The sequence below is a fragment of the Phaenicophaeus curvirostris genome, chromosome 1 (assembly GCF_032191515.1).
Source record: "Phaenicophaeus curvirostris isolate KB17595 chromosome 1, BPBGC_Pcur_1.0, whole genome shotgun sequence".
In the NCBI taxonomy this organism is placed as follows: domain Eukaryota; kingdom Metazoa; phylum Chordata; class Aves; order Cuculiformes; family Cuculidae; genus Phaenicophaeus; species Phaenicophaeus curvirostris.
In genome coordinates, this window is record NC_091392.1 from 164,570,728 (window position 1) to 164,582,961 (window position 12,234).

At 48.5% G+C, this 12,234-nt stretch overlaps 1 pseudogene; it reads right to left on the minus strand.

Annotated features, from left to right (window-relative positions):
* Window positions 1-1,465: 1,465 nt before the first annotated feature.
* LOC138720308 (polycystin family receptor for egg jelly-like) lies at window positions 1,466-6,124 on the minus strand (annotated as a pseudogene).
* Between the last annotated feature and the right edge of the window lie 6,110 nt (window positions 6,125-12,234).

Below are 12,234 nucleotides of genomic sequence, written 5' to 3' on the forward strand. Positions count from 1 at the left end.
TGGTCTAGTGGGAGGTGTCCCTTCTCATGGCAGGGGAGTTGGAATTAGATGATCTTTAAGGTCCCTTCCAACCCAAACTATTCTATGATTCTAAGTGCTGCTGCCAGAGCTACATTTTAACTGGCACTAGGAGAAAACAGCACAGCAAAGGAAGCAGATACATTATTCAAAAATGTGGAATTTTATGGGAGGGTACCAATGCACACACATTTTATACTTCTGTAGGCAGCGAGACTTCCCCAGGGGAATAGTCCCAGAGCATCTTTCCCCTTGGAGCAGCAAAATGTGTCTTTCCCAGACCTGCACCACACTGGGCTCAGGTTATATGGGGGCTGTGCAGGACAGTGTAGGTGTAGTAGATTTTATGGGATGTTGGGCAAGGAGGCTGAATGGGATGGTAGCCAGAAGGCTGGTTGAGGAGGCTGTCTAGTGTTGGGGATGATGTAAGGGAGGCTGGGCAGGGATGCTATACAGGATACTGAGTGGGAATGGTGTATGGGATTCTCAGCTGGAATGGTATATGGGATGTTCAGCTGGAGTTCTGTATGGGATTCTCATTTGGAATAGTGTATGGGGTTCTCAGCTGCACTGGTGTACGGGATGCTGAGCAGCAATGGGGTATGGGATGCTGAGCTGGGATGGTGCAAGTGATGCTGCACTGGGATAGCGTGCAATGTGCTGAGTGGGGAGATTGTACAGGATGCTGAGCTGGGATGGGATGTGGGATGCTTTGCAAGGACGTTTTACAGGATGCTGAGCAGGGACTGTGTTTGACATGCTTAGCAGGGATGGAGTATGGGATGCTGCAGCTGGGATAGTGTATAGGATGCGAACGGGGATGGGTTAGGGGATGCTAAGCAAGGATAGTATACAGGATGATGACCAAGGTTGGGTTGTGGGATGCTTAGCAGGGATGGGGTATGGGCTGTATCATCCACACAGCTCTGCCCTGCAGGGCTACGGGTCCCATGACTCTGCCCTGCATCTCTGCTCCAAGACTCTGCCCTACGGTGCTTTTGGTCCCACAACTTTTAGCCACAGCTCTGCCCTACATCTCTGCCCTATGGCTGTTACCTTCAGATTTGTCCTACGGCTCCTCCCCCAGTGCTTTGGGCACCATGGCTCTGCCCCACAGCTCTGACTTCTGCCTCTGCCCTATAGCCCTCTTGGCTCCACAGCTCTGCCCTACGACTCTGCCCCACAGCACTATGGGCACCACCACACTATGACAGCCAAGTACCACTGAAATGGATGCAAAATGGCTTGGAGAAAATCTGAGCAAAATCACCAGTGTTGGGTTGATTGTTAAAACATTCTTAGAAGTGGATCATTTATTTAGGAGCATGTCTTTGAAATGCAAGTATTACAGAGGAAAGGGGGTCTTGAACACCAAATCTTTCCTTGCTCAGACAATGAGATAATGCCTTTTTTTTTTTTTCTGCTTTTATTTGCCTTAATTTGAGCCTTAAATGTTGTTGATGTCCTTTTCAGGCTGCCCAGAGAACACACTGGGAAAGAGATCAGGCCTACTGGTTTTTGATCTTTTCAGCATTCTTGAAAGTTCATCTGCTTCTGTAGGCTTCTACAGCTGGATGCTTCTGACTTGAGCAAGTTTCAAGTGCATCTCTCTCATCTCATCAGCACTCATTGTTTCTTTAGCCAGCTGAATTTCAGAATAGTTTCGCTGAGTTAACCACGGGATGTTTTCAAGTGATTTTGGTCTAATTGTTCTCACAGCTGAGAAGAAAGCTATTTGTAGAACTGAACGGACAAACACATTCTCAACAAAGGAGGTGATAGAAGCTAAAAGCCACTCTTCTGAAGTCTGATATCCATATGATAAACCATATAACACAATGAAAGATGAAGATATTCCAGTCACAGCAATAATCAGTAGCCACGAGAGATAGACACCCCACCAACAAGAAACTGTGCATAGTCTCTCACAAAAGGGCATGGAGGGAGTGCTTGGTGGTTTCCTTTCTTTCTGAAAGTTGCCCTCTTCTTCTGCATAATTACTACAATTGGAACCTGATGGTGGCATTCTCTGGCCAGCCTTCGCCAGGGGGTGGAGATTCCCAGACATTGTCTGTGCCTCAATTTCAATTACATTTGCGTCTCTTTCAGAAATGGTGCAATTTTGCCAGCTTTGGGGACCTCCCTTTCTTCTTGTCTTTCTGGAACATGGTGGGCTCCGTGAGTTGCCAGTAGCAGGAAGGTTCTCCACGGAACTAACATTCCTCGATTGTGCTGTAGTTTCAGAAAGGTCCAATTTTCGCAGATGTTCTTTGCTGTTTGTAAGAAGGGAATAAGCCCACACGAGGGGTGAATGTAGCTTTGAGGCCTTGTGAGCCACACCACGAGGAGGAAGCTCCTTCTGGGAATACTTAAATAAGGCATTGATAGTCATTTCCACAGGCATAGTAACCATAGCACATTGAGTTCCCACTGCTACTGATGTCAAAATCCTCAAGTGTTTTGGAGAGGCTTTATCCCTCTCAGCATTAAAGAACACAATGTTACCAAGCAAGTTCAATAATAATGTTGCTAAACAAGAAGACAACCTTTGGAACCTGCTGAAAGTGCCACTGAGAACACGAGCAAAAATTGAGAACCACAGATGGTCCTCTCTCAGGCTTTTGGTAAGACTAATCAAAAAGTAGTCCATTTTGGGCACACGTGCCTTGGGGTTTGTGACAGCAAAAGTCCCTCCTAGTAAATGATCACCCTTGTCAAGAGAAAGCCATTTCCTGCACATGAAGAACCAGGTTTTCCTTCTGGATATGTTCTCAACTGTGGCTCTGCTTAAAAACCAGCTTGGAGATGGGCCCTTGTTATTGTGCCAGACCCTGATGGAACAAATGTCTCCCAAGTCTTTCTTAGGAGTTAAGAGAAAGCAATCAATACTTCCTCGTTGGAAAGATGAAAGATGTGGGTGGCATAAACAATGGACATCACTTGTGCCATTCTGGCCAACAAGCTGAAGAAAGACATCTGCTTTTGTTCCAGCTCCCCAGCGACTGCCTGTGTATAACGTGACCAAACAACTGGCTGGATCCAAGGGTTTGTTGTCCGGCAGAACTATCATCTTCTGTTTGCTGTCCCTGTCAGTCCTGTCTTTTCTCATGGCCCAGAGGGACAGACAAAAGTAGATGGCAGAAATCCCAAGCACTGTGCAGAGTGTCACAGGGTTTCGAGATATGTCTGTTAGCAGGATTTTTCCCAGATCTACTGGGTTGGGGCTTACTATTACTTTGGCTGCCAGGAATCTTATGTTGAACACGGATGCATGTGATGCAGCGTGGGCAGACGGACTCGTTTGACTCTGTTCCATGTTGCAGATACAGTGCACCTGCTGCCAATTAGTCTTGGGGCCAAGCCTGCATATATCATCTCTCCATAGACTTTGATCTCCATCCAGAGATAAGCACTGATCACTAAAAATGTGTATGCTCACCAGACTCTGTGTTTGATGCCTGACAACATAGGGAGCCCGCAAGACAATGGAGATGGTAGTAGTGCCTGTACTGCTGCCTAGAGCCATGGCTGTCAGCAATGGCTTTGGGAGGCAGATAAGATAGGGATCCTTAATGAGACAGCCAGAACTACCTGTCTTATTTGTGCTGGCAACTGTTGGTCTGTTGTGAAAAGCAGTGAAGGAAGCTCTGTGGTGAGCATGGGTGATTTTGGTGCCTTTAAATACCAGCACCTGGAAAGATACTTCCAATTTTGTTAGGATCTGGATGTACACTGTTTCAGTATTTCTGTTCACTTTAAAAGAAAATCCTCCCATTGTGTAATTTTGTGTTTTATCAGGTCCTATTGCTAATGGAAAAGTTGAAGAATCCTTCTCTCTCCTTGCTAGAATAACTTCTGCTCCTTCAGGCACGATCCCACGTAGATTGCCATGAGCTTTGTCCTCTGCCAATGCAAATCCCAAGACCATGGTTGGGTTTTCTGATGTGCCTCCTAACCAAGGGAAGAAGTTCTCCTCAAATTCAAAAAGGGCAGTGGAAATGACAGCATCAGGAGGCAATCCTGAATTATTTCCCTTTCTCAGGGATGGATAAAAGCAATTCCTGCAAGTATTTCCAGTAGAGGAAGCATTTGCAATGTTTCCTGCTTCATCTTTCCTCAGAGTGATAGTCCAGTGTTTTGTTTCCATAAGAGTTTCTTTTTCTCCAGGGACTTTGCCCTGTAAAACTATGTCTGTTAATTTTTCCATGATGGAAAAGACTTTTTTCACTTCGCTTCTACTGACATTCCTGTGATGCAGTTCAGCAGCTCTCATAGTGTTGGACAAGCATCTCAGTATTCCACTGCTCTGCATTTCAGCTTCTTCAGATGAATAGCTCTCATTCCTCCGTACCTTCAGCACTGCTGTTACTTCTGCCAGTTTCTTGATGACCAGGTCTTGTGAGCGGGGCTTCACTTCTGCAGCTTCCTCTGTGATTTGAGAAAGAGCTGCAACTACTTGCTTGATTTCCATTGTGGTCTCAGCAGAAATATTCAGGCTGGTTTGAATCAGATTTTCCCGAAACTGAGTCCTAAGGTGCTGGAGAGTTGGTGTGGCTTTCATAGAGTTTAAGACTGAGGCTGTCAGATAAGCTAAATAACTGGCACTCAAAGAATCTCCAGTCTGGAGATAAGATGTCATTGGTGCACTTGAACCGTTCACTGCGGCCAGTAGTTCATGAAAAACAGCAGTTTGTAGCTGACTGTCAGTTGGTTTCCATACAGCAACACATAAACTCACTTGGGTAAATGCCCCAAGGGAATCGTAGACTTGAACATAGAGTGTCAGGGTGTACTTCTGAGAGGGCTCTCCAACTGGTAGAAATGATGGAGGAGTTCTAGGCTGATAACCAAAGTACAGAATCGGACCAAATGTATTTTCCTCCAAAGACGTTATTTTGGTAGTGCTGGGCACACTGGAAGCTACGATCACTTTATATGTCAGAGGTAAATTGCTGTCTGAAAATCCACTGCATTGAACAACAAATTTTGTATGGAAGGCTGTACCCCAGCGTGGGTTGATGGCACACTTGCCACCCCTAGGAGGAGAATTGACTACAAATGTGTATCTGTATATTGAGGACCTGCCATCCCAGGTGGCTGCTTTTAACTGAAGAGTGTAGGCTTGCTCCGCAACCGTTGTAAAAGTCCAAGGGCGTATTGAGAGGTAAGGCCCAGACCTCCCTGTTGAGGTTCTAGAAGACCAGTCCAAGCTGATTTCTGTAGAGTTTCCTGACAAAAGGGACCAGTGGTAGACTGGCTGGCTATTTGTTCTACAATTTAGGCATTTTCCAGACAAGGTAAATCTCTGTGTTGGAATTAGAGTGCTACCACAGTTTTCAAGGCACCTCCCATCCAGAAGGATTGGGGAGCCGGGCTCCACATCTACAGTTTGGTCAGCATAACTCCTCCTACTGTCCTTTTGAATCTCTAGACGAAAGTAGTAGATGGCATGTCCTGGGAGGGATTCTGGTGCCATTGTTTGAACTGAACCTGAGGACTTTAACCATTTCAAATCCCTCTGGGCCGGATGGCATTTCTTTCCTGGGCTGATTTTCATGTTTGTATAGTCTGTCACCTCTTTAGTGCAGTACCAAGTAAATGTGATTCCCTTTACTCCTTCATGTGAATCAGGATCATAGGATTCAGAGCCATCGAGAGTCCAATTATCAGAAAAACCCACTACGCGATATGCGCCTCCTGCAATCTTTGCCACTAGCCTACTCTTCTCATATTTAACATAAACATGATCTGAGGCCCTGAGGACTAATTTGGTATAGAGTGCGGTTATCTTAGCACTGAAAAGAACCAGATACATCCCATATTCTAAGGTATAACTGGGAATAGTGAACAGTACAATATCCACACCCTGAAACAAAGAACTATTCAGGGGTTTTTCCCAGTCTGGAGGAGTTTTTGTGTCTACAACAGGAAAGACTCTCCACAAGCACCGGACCATTTTCGGGATGTTGCAGTCTATCTTCAGTCTGGCAAAGAAGACATAAGATGTCCCCCTTTTGCATTCCAAGACAGAGGAATAAGGAGGCGTCTGGATATGCAGGCTGTATATGTAACAGGTTTTTTTCTTGGTAGGTGCTGGTGTTCCCATGGCTTTTGCAACATGGCTGTTGGCTCCGGCTACTGAAAGAGCCAGTGGAAGCACAGCTGTGGTACCTTTTGCCACAGAAAAAAGAGGCAAAAGGGTTTGTTTTCCCCAAAGGGGAGCAGGGGCCCCCCAGCCTCGAGAACAGTAGGTGAGCAGCAGAAGGAGGAGAAGCTGGAGCACTGCCATTGCTGTGTGAGCTGAAGGGAAGGAGGCAGCAGAATCCCTGGTGCACGGCCTGGTGGAGGCTGGCAGTTGGGCAGTGCCAGCTGCTGGAAAAGAGCTCTAGAGAAAGTGAGGCCTGCTCCCCACCACCCCCAAGCACAGCCAGAAAGAGAGGTATCAAACCTTGGGAATAGCAGATCTTGTGCAGGTACAGCCAGTTCCAACAGAAAATAGAATTTCAGGGCCAACAACCCACAAAAAACACACTCGCTGGCAGCACCGCAGCCCCTCTGTGCTGATGTGCGCGGTGCTGCCAGCAGGCCAAGTGGCACACGACTCTCTCTGACCCATCCTAAGTGGCTGGTGGCTCCACCCCTAGATGGCCTGCCTCTATGATGTCATAAAACACTACCAGGGAAGGAGACTCCACCACTCCCTTGGGCAGCCTTGTCCTATCACTTGTTACCTCGGAGAATAGACCAATACCTGCCTCTCTACGACCATCTTTCAGGTAGTTGTAGAGTATCACAGAATCATAGAATAGTTTGGGTTGGAAAGGACCAGGAAGGTCACCTAGTCCAACCCCCCTGCAGTGAGCAGGGACACCTTCAACTAGATCAGATTGCTCAGGGCCCCATCCAACCTGAACCTGAATGTTTCCAGGGATGGGGCATCTACTATTTCTCTAGGTAACCTGTGCCAGTGTTTCACCACACACAGCAAAAAAATTTCTTTCTAATATCTAGTCTAGATTTCTCTTTTATTTTAAAACCATTGCCCCTTGTCCTATTGCTGCAGGCCCTGATAAAAAGTTTTTTCCCACCTTTCTTATAAGCCCCCTTTATCGCTTGAAAGACCGCAATAAGTTCTCCTCATGGTCTTTTCTTCTCCAAGCTGAACAACCCCAACTTCCTCAGCCGCTTGTCATAGGGAAGTTGTTCTGGGCCTTGATCATTTTGGTGGCCCTCCTCTGTGTGGAGACACAGACTCCAACAGGTCTGTGTCTTTCCTGTGCTGAGGACTCCAGAACTGGACACAGTATTCCAAGTGTGGTCTCACCAAAGCAGAGTAGAGAGGCAGAATCACCTCCCTTGAGCTACTGGCAACGTCTCTTTTGATGCAGCCCAGGGTATTGCTGGCCTTCTGTGCTGTAACTGCACATTGCCAGCTCATGTCCCGCTTGTTATCCACCAAGACACACAGGTCCTTCTCTGCAGGGCTGCTCTTGATCTCTTCATTCCCCAGACTGTTGGGTTTGCCCCTACCCAGGTGCAGGACCTTGGACTTCCCCTTGCTGAATCCCATGAGATTTGCACAGGCCTAATTCTCCAGCTTGTCCAGGTCCCTCTGGATGGCTTTGCATTCCTCAGGGGTAAAGAGAGGGAAAAAATAATTTCCATCAACTCAGAGGCTGCCATCTCACTAATGCAGCCAAGATCTTGGTAAGCATCTTTGCTACAAGGAACCATTGCTGGCTTATATTTCAGCTCATCTGTTAGAGCCCCAGTGTCCCCTTCTGCAAAGTTGCTTTATAGGCAGTCACTCTCTAGCCTGTTCTGGTGCATGGGATTATTCCAGATGTGTGACTTCTCCTTTGACGTTGCTGAACTTCTCAGGGTGTCAACCTCACCACTCAGTTGGTGTGACCCACAAGCTTGATGAGGGTACACTCGATCCCATCATCTATGTCATTGATGAAGATGATCATTGATGATATCTATGTCATTGACGAAGATGTCATTGATGATCATAGATGACGGGATCCACCTAAGGGTATTGAAGGAGCTGGCGGATGTGCTGGCCAAACCCCTTTCCATCATCTTTCCATCAACTGTCCTGGAAGACTGGGGAAGTTCCACTGGACTGGAGGCTGGCTGATGTGCCCATCTACAAGAAGGGCCGCAGAGAGGATCCAGGGAACTACAGGCCTGTCAGTCTGACCTCAGTGCCAAGGAAAGTCATGGAACAGGTGATCTTGACTGCTATCATGAAGCACATGCAAGAGAACCGGGTGATCAGGCCCAGTCAACATGGGTTCACAAAAGGCAGGTCTTGCCAGACTAACCTGATCGCCTTCTATGACAAAGTGACTCGGGTGCTGGACGAGGGAAAGGCTGTGGATGTATCTTCCTGGACTTCAGGAAAGCCTTTGACACAGTTTCTCACAGCATTCTGCTTGAGAAACTGTCAGCCTCTGGCCTGGACAGGCGCACACTCTCCTGGGCGGAAAACTGGTTGGATGGCCGGGCCCAGAGAGTGGTGGTAAATGGTGTGAAATCCAGCTGGAGGCCAGTGACAAGTGGGGTTCCCTAGGGCTCGGTGCTGGGTCCAGCCCTGTTCAATGTCTTTATCAATGACCTGGATGAAGGCATCGAGTGCACCCTTAGCAAGTTTGCGGACAACACTAAGCTGGGTGGAAGCACTGATCTGCTGGAGGGTAGGGAGGCTCTGCAAAGGGATCTGAACAGGCTGGACCGCTGGGCAGAGTCCAATGGCATGAGGTTTAACAAGGCGAAATGCCGGGTCCTACACTTGGGGCACAACAACAGACATGCAGCTACAGACTAGGAGAAGTCTGGCTGGAGAGCTGCCTGGAGGAGAGGGACCTAGGGGTGTTGGTTGACAGCCGACTGAACATGAGCCAGCAGTGTGCCCAGGTGGCCAAGAAGGCCAATGGCATCTTGGCTTGGATCAGAAATGGTGTGACCAGCAGGTCCAGGGAGATTATTCTCCCTCTGTACTCGGCACTGGTGAGACAGCTCCTCGAATCCTGTGTTCAGTTCTGGGCCCCTCACCACAAGAAGGATGTTGAGGCTCTGGAGAGAGTCCAGAAAAGAGCAACAAAGCTGGTGAAAGGGCTGGAGAACAGGCCTTATGAGGAATGGCTGAGAGAGCTGGGGTTGTTTAGCCTGGCGAAGAGGAGGCTGAGGGGAGACCTCATTGCTCTCCACAGCTACCTGAAAGGAGGTTGTAGAGAGGAGGGAGCTGGCCTCTTCTCCCAAGGGACAGGGGACAGGACAAGAGGGAATGGCCTCAAGCTCCGCCAGGGGAGGTTTAGGCTGAACATTAGGAAAAAAAATTTCACAGAAAGGGTCATTGGGCAGTGGAACAGGCTGCCCAGGGAGGTGGTTGAGTCACCATCCCTGGAGGTGTTTAAGGCACAGGTGGACATGGTGCTGAGGGGCATGGTTTAGTGTTTGATAGGAATGGTTGGACTCGATGATCCGGTGGGTCTCTTCCAACCTGGTGATTCTATGATTCAACAACACTGGTCCCAGAACAGACACCTGAGGGACACGAATCATCACTGATCTCCATCTGGACATTGAGTTGTTGACCACTACTCTCTGAGTGTGACTGTCCAATTTCTTATCCACCAAGGAGTCCTTCTATCAAATCTATGTCTCTCCACTTTAGATCGAAGGATGTTGTGGGGGAATTCTCTAAGTCATAGGCCTTAGAGAAGTCGTTATAGATGACATCCATCGATCTTCCCTTGTTGACTGATGTAGTCACTCCATAAGGCCACTAGGTTGCTAAGGCAGGACTTGCCCTTGAGGAAGCTGTGTTGGCTGTCTCGAATCACCTGCCTGTCCTCCATGGGCCTTAGCGTAGCTTCAAGTAGGATCTGTTCCACAATCTTCCCAGGCATAGAGGTGAGGCTGGCAGGTCAGTAGTTCTCCAGGTCCTCCTTTCTACCCTTTCTAAAAATGTGTGCAACATTACCCTTTTGCCAGTCACCAGGGACTTTGCCTGACTGCCATGACTTTTCAAATATCGTGGAGAGTGGCTTGGTGACTACAGTATTCAGTTTCCTCAGAACTCTTGGATGCATCTCATCCGGTTCCATGGACTTGTGTACATCCACGTTCCTCAGGTGGTTGCAAACCTGATCCACTCTTAAAGGGGGAAGTTCTTTGCTGTACCAGTCTGTGTCTTGCAGCCCACCCCCTCAAGAGATGTGAGAAGTGAGGTTGCTAGTGAAGACTGAGGCAAAGAGGTTGTTGAGTACGTCAGTCTTCTCATCTGTTGTTGCCAGTGTGGCAGCCTCACTCATGAGGGCTGGTACCCTTTCTTTGACCTTACTTGTCTGATTTACATACCTGTAGAAGCCCTTTGTGTTACTCTTTGCATCCCTCACCTAGTTCAGCTCCAGTTGTACCTTGGCCTTCCTGACCCCATACTTACACAAATGGTTAGTGTCCCTATAATCTTCCCAGGATACCTGACCCTGCTTCCACTGCCCGTGCATTTCCTTATTGTCTTTTAGTTTGAGCCACAGGTCACAACTCAGCCATGCTGGTCTCGCCTTTCTTGCCAGACTTCGTGTACCTGGGGATGGAGAGCTCTTGCCCTCCATGGAAAGCATCCTTAAAGATCTGCCAGCTCTGCTCTGCTCCATTGTCCCCAAGGGCAGTTTCCCAGGGGGTCCTATTGACTAATTCCTTCAAGAGCTGGAAGTTTGCCTTCCTGAGATTCAAGGTCCTGACTTCACTCTTTGCTTGACCCATGTCCCTCAGGACCACCAACTCCACCAGTCCATGATCAACACATCCCAAGCAGCCTCCAACTTTGATGTCCTCAATCAGGTCACTCGCATTGGTGGTCACCACCTCAAGTACTGCATCTCCCCTGGTAGGGGTGTCTTGTACCTGGCTTAAAAAGTTGTCCTCAGCACATTCCAGAAGTCTCCTGGATTGCCTGCAGCTCGCTGTGCTACTCCTCCAGCAGATATCTGGGTGGTCAAAGCCCCCCAGCAGGATGAGAGCCTGCACGGGCCATGCCTCCTGAAGCTGGAGTAAGAAGGCTTTATTGATCACCTCCTCTTGATTGGTTGGCCTGTAGTAAAATCCAACTGCTAGATTCCCTTTGTTGCCTCAGTCTCTGACTCCTAGCCATAAGCTTTCAACCTGCTCATGGCTATTCCTCAGAGACAGCTCTTCACACTCTATCAATTTCTTGGTGTAGAGGGCAATTCCTCTGTCCCTCCTTCCCCACCTGTCCCTTCTGAACAGCCTGTAGCAGTCAATAGCCGCACTCCAGTCATGGGATTCACCCCACCAAGTTTCAGTAATGGCAGCCAGGTCATAGCTTTCCAGCCGCACGATGTCTTCCAGCTCCTCTTGTTTGTTGCCCAGGCTGCATGCAGTGATGTAGAGCCACTTCAGCTGGGCTGTAGGCTGTATAGCCTTCTTAGAGGAGCACTTCTTATTCCTCTGAGCAACTCTTTATTCCTGTTTCACTGCCGTTTCCCTCAGTACTCCCTCTCTTCAAGAGCTCTGCAGTGTGGTCCGTACATTTCTGAGACATAGGCTGAGGACCCTCACTGCACTGTGGTGAGGAGCACTGAGCACTCAGATAATCCAAGCAGCTGGGCCAGGCAGCAGCTCCGATACTCTCTGCGATGAGATTAGGATTATTGCTGCCCGCTGCTGTGATTACTTCTCTGTCTACGTGGGGCATCAGCCGATTCCAGGACTTTGGGCTTAACTTTAAGACCTGCAAATGAGCTGGGTCCCAGATAATTTTCTCAGTGTCTGGATCCCCAAGGCCAAGAGGATGAAGCTGTGGGAAGCAGGGGTTGGTGGGGCAGGATTAACTCTGCCCCTCCTATGTGTCAAGCGCTGCAGCAAATCTCCCTCTGCCTGGATGGTGGGTGCTGCTCACCCGTATGACACGGCTGCATCTCGGAGGATGTGCGGTGTGGCACGCTGCCAGGAGCTTAGCTTTCTTTGGGTCATAAAGTCAGGGATTTAATGTAGGGATCGTTTCTCATAGGGAGGGGAAGGAGCAGATTCAGCCAGGGGTGTGCATTGAAAAACATCGATGTCCAACTTGGTCATCAAACAGAGAATTCTGCCAATTGCGGAGAGGGGCAAGGCAGCCAGTGGGCAGGGACTACCAGCTCCTAGGGAAGGAGGTGATAGACTTTATAAAATATTTGTCCTCCA